Consider the following 19,328-nt stretch of genomic DNA (forward strand, 5'->3'; position numbering starts at 1 on the left):
GCGCAGTGCCTGCCGCCTTGTACATGCAAATGCTGGGGCGTACCATAGGTACCCCCATGCGCACCCCGACACCCTGGGGGCCCGCAAGGGCCCCCTAGAAGCTATTTTCCACATGCTTTTCCACGGCAGTAAATCCGCCGCGGAAAAGCATGTATTTACACACATTGTAATTTGGCTGGCGGTGTCTTGCAGACACCGCCACCAAATTGCGGCCAACACCCCGCGGATCAGCTGTGGACGGATCTTCCGTCCGCCGCTGATCCCACTGCCATCCTAATCTGGCGGTGGGTGTTTTGAAGGGCCGCAGAGGTGATTCCACATCCTCCGGGCCGGCGGTGACTTCCGCCGGCCCGGAGGATGCGGAATTACCGCACTCTTAATCGGCCCCAATGTTATTACCATTTTCTTTTTCACCATTGCCTCTGCTGGTGGGCCGAGTCGCAGGGTGGGACGGGGCCATCCAACGCTTCAGGAGGAGAAGTTGTGGGCACTACTAAGCTCACATGATGGTTTGGCCGGCCATCTTAGGCTGGCCAAACCGGCATGCGTATTTAGCATTTTTCTACCTGTCTGTGTTGCACAGCCGGGTTGAGAACTGTTCCAGGCACTGTCTGAGCGGCAAACCAAGCTACTCAGGCCAATCCCATCGCTTTTCTCATGCTGGGAATATTATTCCATCTGTTATCTATTGGCATCTGGAAGCCTGCGCAGTGTGCACCAGTCAAGGATTGGGAGAGGAGCAAGACCGAGTGAAGTCTGCATCAGGTAAGTCATAATTTATTTTCAAATGTTTTTCTTTGTTTTTTGTATTTATTTATTCCCCCTACCACCACCGCTGCTGCCCTACCTCGTCACCACTGAGTTTAAACCTCCAGAGCTGGACACAACAATACAGTTAAAGGTTTCAGAACTGGAAACAATACCCTACCAGTGTTTTACGCCAGTGTCAAGGCCAGTGTCAAGAAGTTATCAAGGACCATGTGCGTTCATGAAAGAAAGAAGCACTGCATGTTCAAGGATACTGTGATCATTATATGCCTGAGAGTCCACGCTATCCAGATTGCTCGTGTGTCTTCATGATTGCAGTCACCCAGTGGGGGTGTTCAATGAGCTGCCTTAAGCGGATCACTGACAGAATATATTTTAATAATTAATGTAATTACTTATAAATTATTAAAAAATATTATAAATTACAAATACATTTACACACATAAAACAATAACATAAATAAAAAGTACATATTTATATTTAATACATAAAAAAATACTTTCAATATTTGTAAAATTCATAATATACTACATTATCAAAAATAATTACAAAAATATTAAATAGCTAAATAAATAAAACTACTATTCAAAGTCCAAAAACAACTACAGTAATGATAACATTGGATAGCATAACACTTAAAATTACTATTCCAACTTCAGAAAATGCAACAGTAGGTAAAGCGTTGGATAGCGTAGGGGTAAAAATTACTATTCCAACTCCAGAGGGTGCAACAGTAGGGAAAGCGTTGGATAGAGTAGAGTTAAAAATTACTATTCCAACTCCAGAGAGTGAAACAGTAGGGAAAGTGTGGGATAGTGTAGGGGGAAAAATTACTATTCCAACTCCAGAGGGGGCAACAGTAGGGAAAGCGTTGGATAGTGTAGGGGCAAAAATTACTATTCCAACTCCAGAGAGTGAAACAGTAGGAAAGCGTTGGATAGCGTAGGAGTAAAAATTACTATTCCAACTCCAGAGAGTGCTACCGTAGGGAAACCATTGGATAGCGTAGGGGTAGTATTACTATTCTAACTCCAGAGGGGGCAACAGTAGGGAAAGCGCTGGATAGCTTAGGGGTAAAAATTACTATTCCAACTCCAGAGAGTAAAACAGTAGGGAAAGCGTTGGATAGCATAGGCGTAAAAATTACTATTCGACTCCAGAGGATGCTACAATAGGGAAAGCGTTGGATAGCATAGGGGTAAAAATTACTATTCCAACTCCAGAGGGGGCAACAGTAGGGAAAGCGTTGGATAGCTAGGGGCAAAAATTACTATTCCAACTCCAGAGAGTGAAACAGTAGGGAAAGTGTAGGGCTAAACATTACTATTCCAACTTCAGAGGGTGCTACAGTAGGGAAAGTGTTGGATAGAGTAGGGGAAAAACTTACTATTCCAACTCCAGAGGGTGCAACAGTAGAGAAACAATTGGATAGCGTAGGGGTAAAAATTACTACTCCAACTCCAGAGGGTGCAACAGTAGGGAAAGCGTTGGATAGCGTAGGAGTAAAAATTACTATTCCAACTGCAGAGGGTGCAACAGTAGGGAAAGCATTGGATAGCGTAAGGGTAAACATTACTATTCCAACTCCAGAGAGTGAAACAGTAGGGAAAACGTTGGCTAGCGTAGAATTTAAATATAATATACTTATAAATAATTTTTGTATTTAAAATAATAAATAATCTAATTTTTAAATAACTCTACATCATTTACAAATACCCATGAATAATTATTAAAAACATAATTACAATTGAATAATGAATTAACAATGAATACCAATAAATATTAAGTAATAAATATTAGTCACCAAATAATAAATATTGAACAATAAAATATTTTTCATTAAAAATATAATAATTATTCAAAATAAATTCACGATTAAAAAATATTAAATACAATTATTTTTCATACCAAATAATACTTTTTATGAAACATTGATTACCAAGTAATTAAAATTAATTTCAATTAATAAAAAATAATTACCTATTAAAAATTAAAAAAAATTAATACCAATTATAAAAATAATTACCAATTAAAAATGATTTACCAATTAAAAAGATTAATTACCAATTATTAATTAATTAAAAATAAAATAATTATCCATACCAATAAATACAAATAAATCATTACTTAATTACAATTAAACTACTTCCCACCCAATTCCCCTATAAACCCACAACCCGCTACAGAATTAAACACAAAAATTAATTGAAATTCATTTATAATTCCTAAAAATTAATAATTAATTTAGTATATTTAAATTACTTCCCACCCTATTCCCCTATAAACCCACAACCCGCTCCGGTACTAAAACATAAAATGTACTTAAAAATATCATAATTAATATATAACAATAGTACATATATAATTTAAAACAAGTAAAATACTTAACAAAAAACATATTACACATACATAATAAAATACATAACAATAATACAAATATCGATATTAGTAATATCGATATTACTTAAATTGATATAAAAAAAATCAATATTACTTACCTTAGGGTCGATATTCTGTCCAACGATATTCTTGACCTCGATATTCTGTACCTTCGATATTCCCAAACATTTTTTGTAGGTCGATATTTAAAACTCGATATTTAGACTGTGCACCGCCTTAAGTACCAGGCATAAAAGGTGGCAACGGATCTCAAGATTAAGACCGGAACAAGAGATGACAAACTTGGTCTGTTTAATTGTTTATGAAATGAATGCCATGACTTTCATGTAATGGGGTTGAACAAGCCTCATCACCAGCTTAACACATCGCTGTTTTCATCCCTTACTTCTATTTTTGTATCAGACATTTGCTCCTAATAATTGGATCTCCTTCTGGAATTCTGCACTTGGGACTCTTAGAGGGATTTTTCTCCATCCTGATGTCAGAGGGGAATTGTGGTGCCTTGCTGATTTCTTCAGTAGTAATCTTAATATTCAGTGAAGAGCTACAAAATTGCCAAGGAGGTTATTTACCTTGTTTGTTTTTTTCCTTTTAACTGGGATCCTTTTCAGGAGACACTTGACTCATTTCATGTGTACTATTCTGTGCAGGGTGGCACCATGCCTACTGAGAGCAGTTCCCCATTTCTCAGACAATCAAACAGATCTCCTCAGAGTTGAGTCCATGACAAGATATTTTCCGAAACTGGTATAATAAATGAATGAATGAATAAATGAATGAACAAAATAGAATTACCAAAGCACTAAAATTACCCGGAGGTATCTAGGCGCTGGGAGGAAACGGACGACATGAAGGTCCTGGAAAAAACACGATTATTTATTCAAGAGCCAAGTATTCAGGTTCTTCCTGAATTCCAATAGTTTTGTTTTAGGTTTTAGTTCTAAAGAAAGGAAAGGCACAGAATGGGAGATTGGGTCTATAAATAGTTCTAGTAATCTAGGTGAGTCATCGCACGCTGCACACATCGCCTTATACAATGCTCCAGAACTGGGGGCAATGGAGGCCTCCTAGATTAGACCTGTGGCCTCATTAGGATGGCGGGCGGGGGGGTCCCGTAGGGGGAATTAGGATGTGCCTGCCACAGTAGCGGGCACATCCTACATGTTTTGCATTGTGGCGGGAGGTGCTCTCTGCACCGCCCACCATAATGCAAAACATAAGAGAGCGCATTTGCATATGCAAAGCCGAAGGCACCACGCGGTGCCTGCCGCTTTGCATATGCAAGTGTGGGGGGGTACCAAGGGTACCCCCCCTGTCCTCCCCCTAAGCTGGCGTCACCTGGGGCCCCGCAGGGGGCGCCCCACAGCAAACACCGCCTGCCTTTCCGTGGCGGCATTGCCGCCGCAGAAAGGCCCCTTCATGTGGACATTGTAATATGGCTGGCGGTGTCCACCGCCACCATATTATTCTATTACTGCCGCGGTCGCAAGGCGACCGCGGCAGTAAAGCGGCGGACGGTCTTTCCGTCTGCCGCTGTCCACACCGCTATCTTAATCTGGCGGGGGGGAATGCAGGCATGGATGTCGGGCGGATTGCCTCCCCCAGATTGGCGGTGGCCACCGCCACCCTGGCGGAGGCAATCCTCCCAACATCCTAATGGACCCCATAGTACTCCAGAAGGGCCGTCCAGAACCGCAAACAGGAATCTAAATGTAGCTTCTAGAATGAACACATTGTACTAGAGGTGCCCTCATAACTTAACATGATACCCTTACAGTAGCCTCTAGAACTGGGCACATGAGATTACCATAACTGGGTGCTAGACTCCAGGTGACGATATCAGAATTGGACACATCACTCCACAGGTGGCTGGTGCAAGTGAATACAATACTCTGGATGAGGCCCCAGTAGACAATAAATCAGAGATGGCCGCAGTAGGACTCTGGCTATATGGTGCGCTCAAATTAAGTACATTGTGCAGAGAATGCAGTGAGACCCAGATTGATTTACAGGGGCAAAAGTAGATAATACTAACGGTCTTTTTATGGTAGTGTGAGCGAGCATTTAGGCTTATTAGAGGGTAGTGCTAAGCATTTGTTGTACTCACAGAGGTAATAAATGAGACACACACTCAAGAATAAATCCAAGACCAATTTATAAAAATAACACAGATTTTATGTAGCTGGTTCATTGGTATCCAGGGCGGATGCGCTGGGTGCAGAGTAGCCGGTCAGCGCACGTCAAGATGTCCTTGCAGTCAGGAGCAGGCAGCTTGGTGATTCTGGGACATGTGGCCCACTCACAAAGTGAGTCTCAGGGGTCTCGATGTCCCTTGTCTGGTGCTTTTTTCCTGGGCAGTTGTAGACCAGATTGGATGCTTTGTCTTTGGCAATGTTTCAGAGGTTTTGGTACCCTGGGTATTGGGGCCGCTCGGCTCTCGTAGAAGCTGGTGTCCCCACACTTGGAGGGAAGACAGAATTGATCCTATGGGGCTGATGTACTACTTTTGGTTTGGGTGCTGTGTCGGAGTCGCCGTGGAGCAGCAAGTTGGTAAAACCAATTTCTGCGGCTGCAAGGGAGCGGTACCTCCACTCCAAGGGAGTTGTTTGGTGATTTGTAAAAGGCTGGATGAGCTCTAGGGTTCTTGGAGGCCTCACAATTGCAGAACGAGACGGCACACCATGATTGTCGAGTCCTGAAGGCAGTAGGCAGAGTTTGACACCAATTTTCTGCAGCAGGGCTTCAGTCTTCGGGTCAGCAGATTTTCTTTGTCTTGTTCTTCTCTGTGTGCGTCAAATCTGAGTTCTGGGTCCAGGGATGCTACCTAAATACTAAATGTAGGGGCGTTAAAGGGGGTGACAGGTAGTAGCCTATGGACTACCTACCTTTAGGGTTTCTACACCCTCTAAGTGACCACTTCCTGTAGGAAGGGGCACTACAGTGAGCCAAACTTGCTAATTCCCTTTCACAGCAAGCTGGAGGGAAATGAAAAGTGGGCTCCACAGCACCTGCCCTACATTACGGGTGGTGCTAGCTGAGTGGGGACCCACCTCCTAATTTAAAAAAATGTTCCCACCTGTCCTCCTACCAAATGTGGAGTAGGAAGGGAGGTTGGCATCCTCCACTGTCTGGAGATGCCTCGGTCACATTCTAAAGGTGGCATTGCCTTTGAAGCTTCCCGCCCTGGAATGCCACCCTGGCCTGGAGGAGGTGCAAATCACTTCCGCCCAGAGCAGGCTTGGTTCCTGGCCTCTGAGGAGCACTGGCTCTCACCCAATGAGGTCTGAAACATGACTGGTAGAGGCAGGCTGGCCAGAGATCACTCCAGTGTTTGGTAGGTTTTCAGGGGGCCCTCTAAAATGTACTCCTGTGTGCATTTATTAATAAATCCAACACTGGCATCAGTGAGGATTTATTTAGATGAGATGTTTGGTACCAAACATCTTAGGGTACAGTGAAGCCATCATGGAGCTAGGAAACGCGTAATGACAAGTATCAAGCCCACACACTCTCTATGGCTTCCCTGTGCACTTACAATATCCAAGAATGTCTCAGATATGAAGGGTCATGTCTGCTCATGCAGATATGTTCACACATGGGATATGCACCCTGCCTTAGGGCTTTAAGGTCTGCAGTAGGGGTGACTTACCTATTCCTTATGCAATGAATGGGGGCATGGCACACAGGGATGTCTGCCATGTTGATTCTTCAGTTTCTTCTGCATCAAGACAAGCAGCGTGTAATGGCAGCTTGCCTAGTCTTGGTGAGGGTTCTCTGGGGTGGCACAATTTGTGTTGCAGCCCCAGTGGACTCTGTTCAGTCCGAATGCCCTAGGTACAAGGGGTACCATTTACCAGGGACTTACAGGGGTGGCTGAAGTTGTGCCAATTGTGGTGCAATTGTATTTAGAGGTGGGTGGTGAACTCCGCTCCACTGGCACAGCTTGCAAAGTTTCTTTCACTTTGCGTTCTGTTGAGAACGAAGAGTTTGGAGACAAAAACTCCAACTCCCACGTAGCGTAGCGGAGTTTACCGGCGCTGGCCCACCATTGATTGGTATACCAGCAGCTCCCAGTGCAGGACTGCCCCTTGCATACTAAGCACGCCAGCAGGCTGTGATTCATAGGCCCCTGCTGCAGCTCCAGCACTTACAAGCACTTATGACATGTAACTGGTGGTACACAAGCAAGCCATGACCCATTAAAAACACTACAGATAGTCTGAAATAAAAATGAAAGACTTTTGCTTTGTCTAATCCTAGGTGCATTTGTAGGAGAGAGGTGGGGGACCTAGATTTAGGGGCATTTCGGAGAGATGCACAAGGGAACAAAATGCTCTGCTGCCCTGTTTACAAACCCAATCATAATAACACAAGTGACAACTTATGCGAAAGGGAAGTGCACATTTTTAGGCATCAGCGAGCAGAGAGACTACCTGCAGTTCATTAAGGTGCGCAGACTTCCGTACCGATTCTGTAACGTCTCTGACTGAGACTGCCCACGCTGCCTTGGAATGGCCTTGATTCTGGGACCAGTTTCTTTGCCCCACCCATTCAGTCCATCCCACCCCTCAGGCGCACTGACCCTGCCCCTGTCACTAGCCCCGCTAATACCTCTGCCTAGCCCTCTACTTAGTCATATTGATAAGGCACCCCCTCTCGAACTTTGGCCAAATCTCCTACCCATATTATCTGTCTTTTCAACTCCTCCCAGCTCCTGTCGCCCCGCACTTGTCCCCTAGCTCTGACCTCTCCCTCACTCCTAGTTCCATGCCATATACACACGACAGGAGGTCTTCCCTGCCCTGGTCTACCTTACACTCTGCTAGAAGGAGCGGCTTGCACTGCACAATACCCGCTCCCAAGAGGGGTGCAGTTGTCTTTGATCTTGGAGGGGTGCTGATGCAGCCCCCCGGGTTGCCTGTCATCCTACAGAGCGAGGTGCAGGACTCAAGCCAGTTCAGGTAAGGTCAGGAATGGATTAATGCAACATTCCAAAGGATTAATGGATAAATGCCAAAGTGCCTTTAAAGAACAGAATAACGCATTACTGACAGAATATAGCATGCTACAATGCATGCTTTTACATCGCGTTCCATTACAACGTGGTCGTTACAACGACCACATTGTTCGAACGCGATACCTTTACAGCACAAGTCATTAGATCGACTTGATCTAGATGGTGCTCCAACCTTATCTATAGTATAATTTACTATTCCAGCTCCACCCTGCGCAACATTAGGGAGGTGTTGGAATAGTACATTATACTATTTTTTAGGTTGGAGCGCCATCTAGAGCAAGTCGATCAAATTATTTGTGTTGTAAAGGTTTTGCGTTGTAACAAATCGGTCGTTGTAACGACGCGTTGTAAATGTAATGCGATGTAACAACTGCGTTGTGAAGGCTGTTTCACTTACTGGCATGGTTATTTGTAGGAGTGCTATTCAAATCAGATTGCTATGGTGAATTGTCATGAGTGTGACAAGTAAACACCATGGTGCTCAGAGCCCTGTTCTGACCTGACTCCAATAGTGCCATCAGCAGACAACCCCCGTTCCCGCACCATAGACTTACTGCAGCGCACACAGAGCGCAGGAGCTGCACGTGCATAGACATCATGGAGGTTGACCCTGCAGCAGTGGAAGCCTTGCTAGGAGGACCCCTTCTGGGAGCTTGAGCCCCCCTTTAAAGGTTTAGTAATCGAACACCGAGAATGTTGGCGCTGTTGGTGTTCGATTGCTGATCCTTTGAAGGCTGAGCTCGAGCTCCCAAAAGGCGTCCTCCTATTGAGCCTTCCACTGCTGCATGGTCGAGCTCCATACTGTCTCTGCACATGCGGCTCCTGTGCACTGTGTGCACTGCGGTAAGTCCCTGAGCAGGCAGATTATAACATCAGCAGGAAGTAGCCATTCGGTGATGCAGCATTGGATCTGGCAGCTGTTTATGGTGCTTGTAGGGTGGAATGGATCTCCACGGTATCCACAAGCTCAGCCCACCCCTAGTTTTAAGAAAGAGATCTGGCACTGAGAACCTGATTGGCAGGGACCCAGTGCACTTTCATTTCGAAATCACTTCATACACTAGGCAAAAGTGGGGGTTAACCATGTGGAAAGAGGCACTTTCCTACAGCCACCAGAATGGATAATAATGCTCCAGGTAAGGCCCCAAAACTAGACATAACATTCCATTTGAGGTCTCTAGATCCTGATACAATACTCAAAATAAGGACTCCGGAACTGAATATAATTTAGATAAGAGCTTCATAACACATATGTTAGGTGTTAAAGTTGAAGCAGGAAATAAAGAATGAACATCCAAACGTGTTTTATGAGGTTTGTACTCATTGATTGAAGCTCTATGCAACTCTGTTTTTGGACTCTCTTTGGGATATTAGGCCCTCTTTTCAGTTTTCAGAAGAAATTTCCATCATTCACTAGTATATTGAGAGGTTCTCCCTCCTGTCGTGACATATGTTAGGTGTGGTGCACGAAAGTAGTTTCAAACGATGCATCAATTTCTGCATAGATGTGGCTTTAGATATTTGAATGAATTCGCCAGATATGGCCTCTAGCACCTGGCACAACAGAAGCCACCAGAACTGGACACAAAATTCCAGATGTGACCTCCAGAATACAGCGTTCCATATACCTCTAAAACTGGACTCAGCTCTCACAATGTTGCTTCTAAATTTAACACAATACATCGGAGGGGATCCCCAGACCTTGCTTAACAGAATACACAAGAGGTATCAGCAGAAGTGAGAAAATATTCCAGATGAGAATACAACAATCCAATTGATGCCTCCAGAACTCGCCAAAGCACTGTAGCTGAGGCCACCAGAACTAGGTATGCTGGGGAAAACTGAGACGTAAATACGTAGGTGTCAGTACAAACGCTCTTCCCTAGCTGAGCTCTCGGATTCTTGCCATTACCCTGCAGACAATAGCGACCCTGATGGGGCACTATCCAAATCGGTGGAGAACTTTTCGCTCGCTGGTTAACACTCAGACTAACTCCATTTCCAGTAACATTCCAACCAATATATGCTAGTGTCTCATCTATCGGGATAGTCTCGTAGGAATCTATTCCTCTAATCATGTCTACCATACCCTGGACCAGAGCACTATTCTTCGGATTGTCCTTCGGTGAACGTTGGGGATAAACACCATGGGCATAGATGAACATCGTTCTATAAGCCCAAATAGAACCATTCAAACTAAAAGGCAAAACCAAATACGGAATACCCTTACCAGTCGTATGGGGCATTAGACAACAAATCCAGCAGTTCGTTGTGTTCATAACTAACTGGGGTTGGTGCAAAAGTTGAATAAAGGAATTATTGGCAAATTCCAATCGTCTAACTACCTCATGTTCAGGCAAAGGATGAAAAGAATGAGAAGAAATGGTGGGTGGAAGTGTAGGTTGCATAGTGGGATTAAACGTCACTTTAAAAGAGAATGTCACATAACCAATTATAAATATCATTAAACTCAATAGCAAAAACAAACACGGTATTATAAAACATTTCTGTGATATGAGTTTGCATATCTTCTTTTTAAAAACCATTGTCCTTGCGGGTCTCTCCAACTCGAAGAAATCCATCCTAACTAAATATGCTGCTGGCGATGGTAGGGTGTTCTATGCTAAGGAATGCCTCTGTCAACCCAGGGCAACTCCCTTAGGCCAACCAGAACCCTCGACCTAGTGTCTCAGGCTTGCATTCCAAAGACTTTCAGCAACCGCGACCCTACAGCTGAACCCGGATGGCGGTTCGTAAAAAAAAAATGAGTAGATCCCCGGTGGAGAGTTAACCTGCAAACAAAAAAAAATCATAAAAGCTTTATTTGTACTTTATTTGTCCATGACTCTCGGTCGCAAATTATAGCGGCTCTTTCCAGGAAACCTTTGGTCCTTAAACAACAAATCAGGCTCAGTAGTGTTCAATCGATTCAGAGGAGGCACAGCTTCTTGCAGGATATCGTCACTTTCCTTCTCAGAGTTTGTACCAATCAGACAGGCATCGCTGAATGGCAAAAATCGTGGAACAGTTTCCGTTTCAGAGTCTGGAAGTCCTTCCTGGACCCACCGGTCGTACGGTAAGGGCAACGGAGCCCGCTTGCAGTGTACGCCGTGGATCCAGTGCGTCTTGCCTTGTACTCGAACTGCAGAGCGTGTAGACAGGAGTACTTGATAGGGTCCTGTCCAGCGGGGCTGATCGTTCTTGCTCCGCTGAAAATTCTTTACAAAAACCCAGGCACCGGGTTCAATGGCATGGCCTGGATCTTCGGAAGCCTGTGGCAGACTATCGTGAACCTGTTGGTGTAAAACACGCAATTTAGTTGTCAGTTCGCGCAAGTAATCAAGCAACACAGGGTACTCAATTTCGCTAAACCTAGTTGGCCTTGGTACGCCCCAAATATTCGCTGGGCGACCAAAGACAACCTCGTATGGACTCAGACCCATTCTTGAATGCACAGTCATTCTTGTAGACAAAAGCGCTAAAGGCAAGGCATCGGGCCATTGTAAACCAGTGCCCGCTTGAATTTTGGCTAACTTTAGCTTTAAAGTGCCATTATAACACTCAACTAAACCAGCTGATTGGGGGTGATTTGCAGCGTGGAATTTCTGCCGAATTCCTAATCCCTCACACACTCTCTTCATGACATGACCCACAAATTCACTCCCATTATCACTCCAGATGATTCTCGGCATTCCAAATCTAGGGAAAAATTCCTTGATTAGGGATTTCGCTGTGGACAAGGCAGTATTGTCCTTAAGGGGATAAGCTTCTACCCATCTAGAAAAGGAGCAAACAACCACTAAAACATATTTGAAGTTGTTACATCTCTCCATATGAATAAAGTCTAGCTGCAAAGCCTCGAACGGATACGTAGGAGGAGCAAAATGACCAGCTGGTGTTGGAGTTCCCTTACCAGGATTATACATCAAGCACACCATACAGTTCTTAACCAAGTTCTCTGCACATTTTGGAATTCCCGCATTCTGCCAAACCGGAGCCAACAACTTGCAAATCCCTTTCACGCTGATATGTGCCATGCCATGAGCCATTGTAACAACTGGAAGCACATATGCGTCACGCAACAACCATCTCTGATGCTCAGACAAATCAGTCCAAAAACCATTCGAATCCAGTCTACCCTTACTTTCTCTCCATTCACTCAACTCTTTCTCTGTAGCCTCGGCTTGAATGGATTTCACACTCTCAATCGTATCTTCACACATACTCTTCTCTGGAACCCATCTCGCCGGACTTGCAACATACATTCGGCTCATCACATTTCTCGCAGTTTCTTTCGCGACTTCATCCGCAAACGCATTTCCGCGACCAACATCAGCCGTAACTTTCTTAAGGGCACTACATTTCACAATCGCTACTTGCAATGGCAAAGTAAGAGATTCAAGAAGTTCATTCACCAACTGCCCATGTTGGATCTTCGTTCCACGCGAAGTCAAGAACCCACGTTCACGCCACAAACGCCCAAAACTATGAGCCACGCCAAATGCATACTGGCTGTCAGTATACACATTCACTCGTTTACCTTTTGCCAACACACATGCTCTCGTTAATACAATAAACTCCGCTGCATGTGCTGAATTATGTGAGATACGTGCAGTTTCAACAATCGTATGCAAAGTCGTAACAGCATATGCCGCAGTCGTATCACCATTCGGCAACTTAAAACACGAACCATCAACGCATCAAAGTACCATCACACTCTAGAAGAGGAGTGTCCCTAAGGTCAATCCTCACTTTCGTTTCTTCTTCAGTTCTCAGAAAACAATCATGTTGTTTTTCAATGTCTGTCTCAACTGAAATTGGCAACAACGTGGCTGGATTCAACGTGTTGCATCTCTTAATATGCACATGACTCGCTAACAAGGTCAACTCGTAACCCGACAACCGAGCACTAGTTAAGTGCTGTGTCTTGGTATGGTTCAACAAGGTATCCACTGCATGTGGAACCATCACCACTAACATGTTGTCCATAACCAAACCAGCAGACTGTCGAATTGAAACAGCTGCTGCTGCTGTAGCTCTCAAGCAACTCGGCAACGCTTTAGCTACCGGATCTAAAGTCAACGAAAAGTACGCACATAGACGCTGCTTATCGCCGAACTGTTGAGTCAAAACTGACAATGCACATCCCACTCTCTCGTGAACATACAATGTGAAAGGCTTACTGTAGTCGGGAGTACCCAACACAGGAGCCAAACACAACGCATTGCGTAATTCAGAAAAACTCTTCTGACATTCATCAGTCCAAGGAATAGGATTTGGAGTATCCTTAACAGTAAGAGCTATCAAAGGTTTCGCTAGCAAGGAAAAATTAGGGATCCACTGTCTTCAGTACGATGTAATACCCAAAAACGCACGTACTTCTCTCTGTGTCTTAGGAACGCTCATTTTCACAATAGCTTGAATTCTTTCTGGGGTCAGTTTCCTTCCCTCCTTCGATAAGAGGTGACCTAAGTAGGTTACTTCTTGTCGACAATATTGCAACTTAGAGAGAGAAACTTTGTGATGGAAATCAGACAAGTGGCGTAACAATGACAAAGTGGCTTCTCTACAAATCTCTTCAGTATCAGGGGCAACTAACAAGTCATCAACATATTGAATAAGGGCAGCACCATCAGGTAAAACCAACAGATCAAGTTGCGTCTTCAAAGCTTGGCTATAGATTGATGGACTTTCGCAATAGCCTTGAGGAGCGCGCTTAAAGCGGAAACTTCGTCCTCCTAAAGAGAATCCAAGGATATCTCTACTTTCCATGGCAATCGGGATACTGAAGAAAGCATTCTTCAAGTCAATCACCGAAAACCATGCGGCTGTAGCCGGAATCAATGTCAACAAAGCTGTAATATCAGGCACAACAGGAAATTGTGGAACAACAATTTTGTTCACTTCGCGAAGATCGATCACAAACCTATATACAGGAGGTTGTGAAGAATCAGTTCTCTTCAGAACAGGTAAAATGGGACTATTGCACACATTACCTCTCGTTTCCTCAATTACACCCTTTTCGATCAGATCATAAATGATCGCTAAAAGTGCACGCTCACCATCACTCGAGATACGGTACTGTGGAATGCGTGGTAACTTAGCATTCGCTTTCAGTGTCACAACATATGGAGGAATTTCTAAAAGACCCACATCGTTCGAACCAGTAGCCCACAATGAATCAGGTAAGGAAGACAATTCGGGTGGAAGTCCATCTTTCGACATGTACATTGGAGAGATCACTCTCTTTCCCAACGTAAGATGTACTCCTGACAGAGAACAATACAGCGTCGCATACAATCTCTTCAATAAATCCAATCCCAACAAATTCTCATTACAACCTGTAGTCAAAATGAGGGGTGCTTCAAATTTACAAGGTCCAACAGAAAGAGACAATGGAGCAGAAATTCGATTTGTAACCGGGGCGCCAGAAAAACCTACAGAAACATTGTCAAAGCCAGACAAAGGTGTGCCAGGGAGTTTAGAGTGCATAATAGAACTCTTTGTAGCACCAGTGTCTAGCAGAAAAGGCTCTGACACACCTGATGCAATCACTTCAACATAAGGTCCACTCTGATCTACTGGAATTGAAACAACTCCCTCTCTTTGTCCATGGCTATCCTAACAATCATTACCATCCACTTCCTCACCTTCAACATAGTAATCATCCACATAATACTGTGCTGTCCTACCAGACGACCCTTGCTGCTGATCAAAACTATTCATCGAATTCTGTGGAGGCAAAGAACGTCCATTCTGTCCTCGACCTCTACCTCTAGGCGCTTGTTGAGCACCTCGACCTCTCATACCAGAAGCTCCATTCATGCGCTGTAACAACACCGGACAATTATTTTTTAAATGACCCTCTTCTCTGCAATACGCACACTGATTAGGCCCATACGGGATACGCTGTTGAGAAGACTCGTTTCTTTGAAAGTTTCTCCAATATTGCTGAGGTTGCTGATAATCGCGTTGATTATTAGTACGGGGAGGATAAGCTTGTTGTAGAAGAACTTTAGTCTTCAATTCCTTAGTCTTCTTATCCGCTTTCTCTAACTCATCTTTGCGCCTATTTTCATAGTACTGGGCCGTAGCTAAAATCTGCGCTGACGTGGAAACAGCCCAAGCACTCTCGGAATCCTTCAACTTAGTGCACAACTCGGGAAGCAAAATATGCACGAATTTGTCGAGGAACAATCTCTGGCCACCCTCAGTAGCCATATCCTGACCACTATGATCTACAAAAGTCTCTTCAAACCGCGTGAAAAAGTCGGACACAGTCTTGTCTTTCTTCTGCTTATACGCAGACAACTTGTCCCAATTAACACGCACTTCAGGCATCAAAGTCTTCATATAGTTAATAATCCTACCAGGAAGTTGAGTGATAAGATCTTCAGGCTTAGCACCTCCAACTTGTCTATCATTCGCAGCAACAATATTAACCCATGTATCACCTAATTCCTGATCATGATCCGTATGCCGAATCGTACTCCAGATAGGCTGTGGGACGACATTACCAAACAACATGTCTATGTCCGCTAAATTCATGATGCACGAACTCACAGTTTGAGTGAGCTCTTATAATATCGTGCCGGATTTTTGCGCGGATCAGGTAAAGACTCCTTAATAGCTAAAACTTCAACACGCTTCCAAGGAACATGTACCCACACACGCTGAAAGTATGCAACAACAGGTGGAACAGCATTTGGATCAGCAGGTCTCCAAACTGTAGGAACCTCACGCTTCGGATATTGACGCGCTTTTCTCCTAACTGACGAATCAGGCTCAAACAATCGCTCAGAAGGAGCATTATTACGGAACGACAACAACGTCGCAATTGCTTTCTCGACGTCATGGAGACTCACAATGGTCCCTTTCGCAAACTCAGAACGCATTCGATACAATTCTTCGGGGGCCTTACCCACTTCGTCAGTCCATTGTTCATGGAGGACCTATTCTTAGGACACCCCCGCGCCGCACGGCCACGAGCTGTAGCGTGTGCTTCCCGCCTGCCGCTGCCCTCAGCCTCGCTGAGCCTGCCTGCTGACCCCGCCCCCGCCGTTGCTCTGTGTGGTCTCGTGCGATAACTGTGTTTTCTTTTTGATTAATCTGTTTCCTTCTTGTCTAATTTAGCTTTTTTGCCCCTATTCTCTGTATTTGTGTGGCCCCCTGTGCTGTTTTCCCTGTAGTTGCCCCCTGTGCCCACCCGCCCGCTCCCCGCTTCCCGCTGCCGTGAGAGCGGCCACGCCCCCTTTTCCTTCTGTGCCCTCCCCGCTCCCGCCTCCCAGCTGCTCCTCCCTCCCTCCCTCGCACTTGGCCATAAATGGCGACCGCGCGGCGCAGGTGAGTGTGACCTATTCTTAGGACACCCCCGCGCCGCACGGCCACCAGCTGTAGCGTGTGCTTCCCGCCTGCCGCTGCCCTCAGCCTCGCTGAGCCTGCCTGCTGACCCCGCCCCCCGCCGTTGCTCTGTGTGGTCTCCTGCGATAACTGTGTTTTCTTTTTGATTAATTTGTTTCCTTCTTGTCTAATTTAGCTTTTTTGCCCCTATTCTCTGTATTTGTGTGGCCCCCTGTGCTGTTTTCCCTGTAGTTGCCCCCTGTGCCCACCCGCCCCGCTTCCCGCCGCCGTGAGAGCGGCCACTCCCCCTTTTCCTTTGGTGCCCTCCCCGCTCCCGCCTCCCAGCTGCTCCTCCCTCCCTCGCACTTCGCCATACATGGCGCGCCGATTGTGCGCCGAAGGCGCGCCAAAAGAGAGCCCGTCTGCGCCCGTCCGCGCCTGGCTCGTGGCCAGCGCCCGGACCCCTGGCCCCCGCAGACACCAGCCCACCCGCCGGACCTATGATGCCACCGAACTCTACGCACTCAACGCCGGTCGAATCCCCGGATGCTACCGAGCCACCCTGAGACGCACCCACGGACCCTTCAGCTGCCACTCCTGCAAGTTCTCCTGCATCCGGTCCTGCACTGCACCCGTACCCACCAAGCAGAGCACCAGCAGCAACCACCTGAAGTGCATCCTGCTCAACACCCGCTCCGTCCACAGACACGCCGTAGAGCTCTGGAACCTGCTCGACACAACATCACCAGACGTCGCCTTCCTCACGGAAACATGGATGAACGTCTCCTCAGCACCCGACATCGCCATCGCCATCCCGGACGGATACAAGATCACCTGGAGGGACCGCGGCAATCAGACCGGAGGAGGCATCGCCATCATCCACAGGAACACCATCCGCATCACGACCAACACCGATGACAACCCCACCCTCACAACCGCCGAGCACCTGCACTTCCAGATCCACACCGACCCCAAGACCACCCTCAGAGGCACCCTCATCTACAGACCCCCGGGACCACGCACACAATTCAGCAAAGACATCGCCGACTTCATCAGCCCGCACGCCCTCCCCACCGCTGACTACATCCTCCTCGGGGACCTCAACTTCCACCTGGAGAACAACAACGACCGCAACACCACCACCCTGCTGGACAACCTCGCCAACCTCGGTCTCAAGCAGCTGGTGACCACCCCCACCCACTACGCCGGACACACACTCGACCCCGTCTTCTCATCCAGCAAGGACATCGCCTTCAGCCACGCCACCGGACTCCACTGGACGGACCACAGCTGCGTCCACTTCAGCTTCAAAAAGAACATGATCCACCACCACCAGCAACAGGTTGCATGCAGAAGCTGGAACAAGATCACAGCCGACCAGCTTGCTGCATCCCTGAGCCAGGACCCCCCACCAGCTCAGTGAACCCCAGCCAGGACACCAACAACCTCACGAAGTGGATCAGCAACTGCGCAGACGACCTCGCCCCCCTGAGGACCCCGCCTAGCAGACCCGGCAGTAAGAAAGCTCCATGGTTCACCGACGAACTCAAGAGCTCCAAGAAGAACTGCCGAGCCCTCGAGAGAGCCTGGCGCAGAGACCCAACACCAGACAACATAACCACCCTCAAGCTCACCACTCGAAAAACCCACCAACTGATCCACACCTCCAAGAAAACCGCATTCAAGGAACGACTGTACAACAACGCACACAACAGCAAGGAACTCTTCAACATCGTCAAAGAGCTCTCCAACCCCAAACGCCGGAAACAACGACATCACCCCATCACAAGACCTCTGCAACTCCCTTGCCTCCTACTTCCACAACAAGATCGCAGACATACACAACAGCTTCATCACACAGCCAACGCACCCCACGACCGCACCTGCACCCCCCGCCACCACCCTCCACGCCTGGACCCCGATCAACACCGAAGAAACCCGTTGCACGATGAACTCCATCCACTCCGGATCTCCAACCGACCCCTGCCCGCACCACGTCTTCAACAAGGCCGACGCTTTCATCGCACCCCACCTGCGGAACATCATCAACACCTCCTTCGACACCGCTACCTTCCCGGAGAGCTGGAAGCACTCCGAACTCAGCGCTCTACTGAAGAAACCATCAGCGGACCCCACCGAACTGAAAAACTACCGCCCCATCTCGCTCCTCCGGTTTGCGGCCAGTCATCGAGAAGACCGTCAACAAGCAGCTGGCCGCCTTCCTCGAGACGAATGGATCCCTCGACCGCTCGCAGTCTGGCTTCTGGGCCAACCACAGCACCGAGACCGCCCTCATCGCCGCCACTGATGACATCCGAGCCCTGCTCGACAACGGGGAAACAGCGGCCCTCATCCTCTTGGACCTCTCCGCGGCATTCGACACTGTCTGCCACCGCACCCTAGTGCAGCACCTCGGCAACGTCAGAATCCAAGAGAAGGCACTAGAATGGATCATCTCCTTCCTCGCCGGAAGGACACAGAGAGTCCGCCTCCCCCTCGTTCAGATCAGAAGCCACCGAAGTCATCTGCGGCGTTCCTCAAGGCTCCTCGCTCAGCCCCACCCTCTTCAATGTCTACATGAGCCCCCTTGCGGCCATCGCACCCCAACACAACCTCAACATCATCTCTTACGCCGACGACACCCAGCTGATCCTCTCCCTCACCAACGACCCCGCCACTGCCAGAGCCAACCTACACGAAGGAATGACAGACGTAGCCGAGTGGATGATGAACAGCCGCCTGAAGCTGAACTTGGACAAGACGGAGGTCCTCATCCTGGGCTCCTCGCCCTCCGCCTGGGACG

This window comes from Lissotriton vulgaris, chromosome 2_1 (assembly GCF_964263255.1).
Source record: "Lissotriton vulgaris chromosome 2_1, aLisVul1.2, whole genome shotgun sequence".
Lineage (NCBI taxonomy): Eukaryota > Metazoa > Chordata > Amphibia > Caudata > Salamandridae > Lissotriton > Lissotriton vulgaris.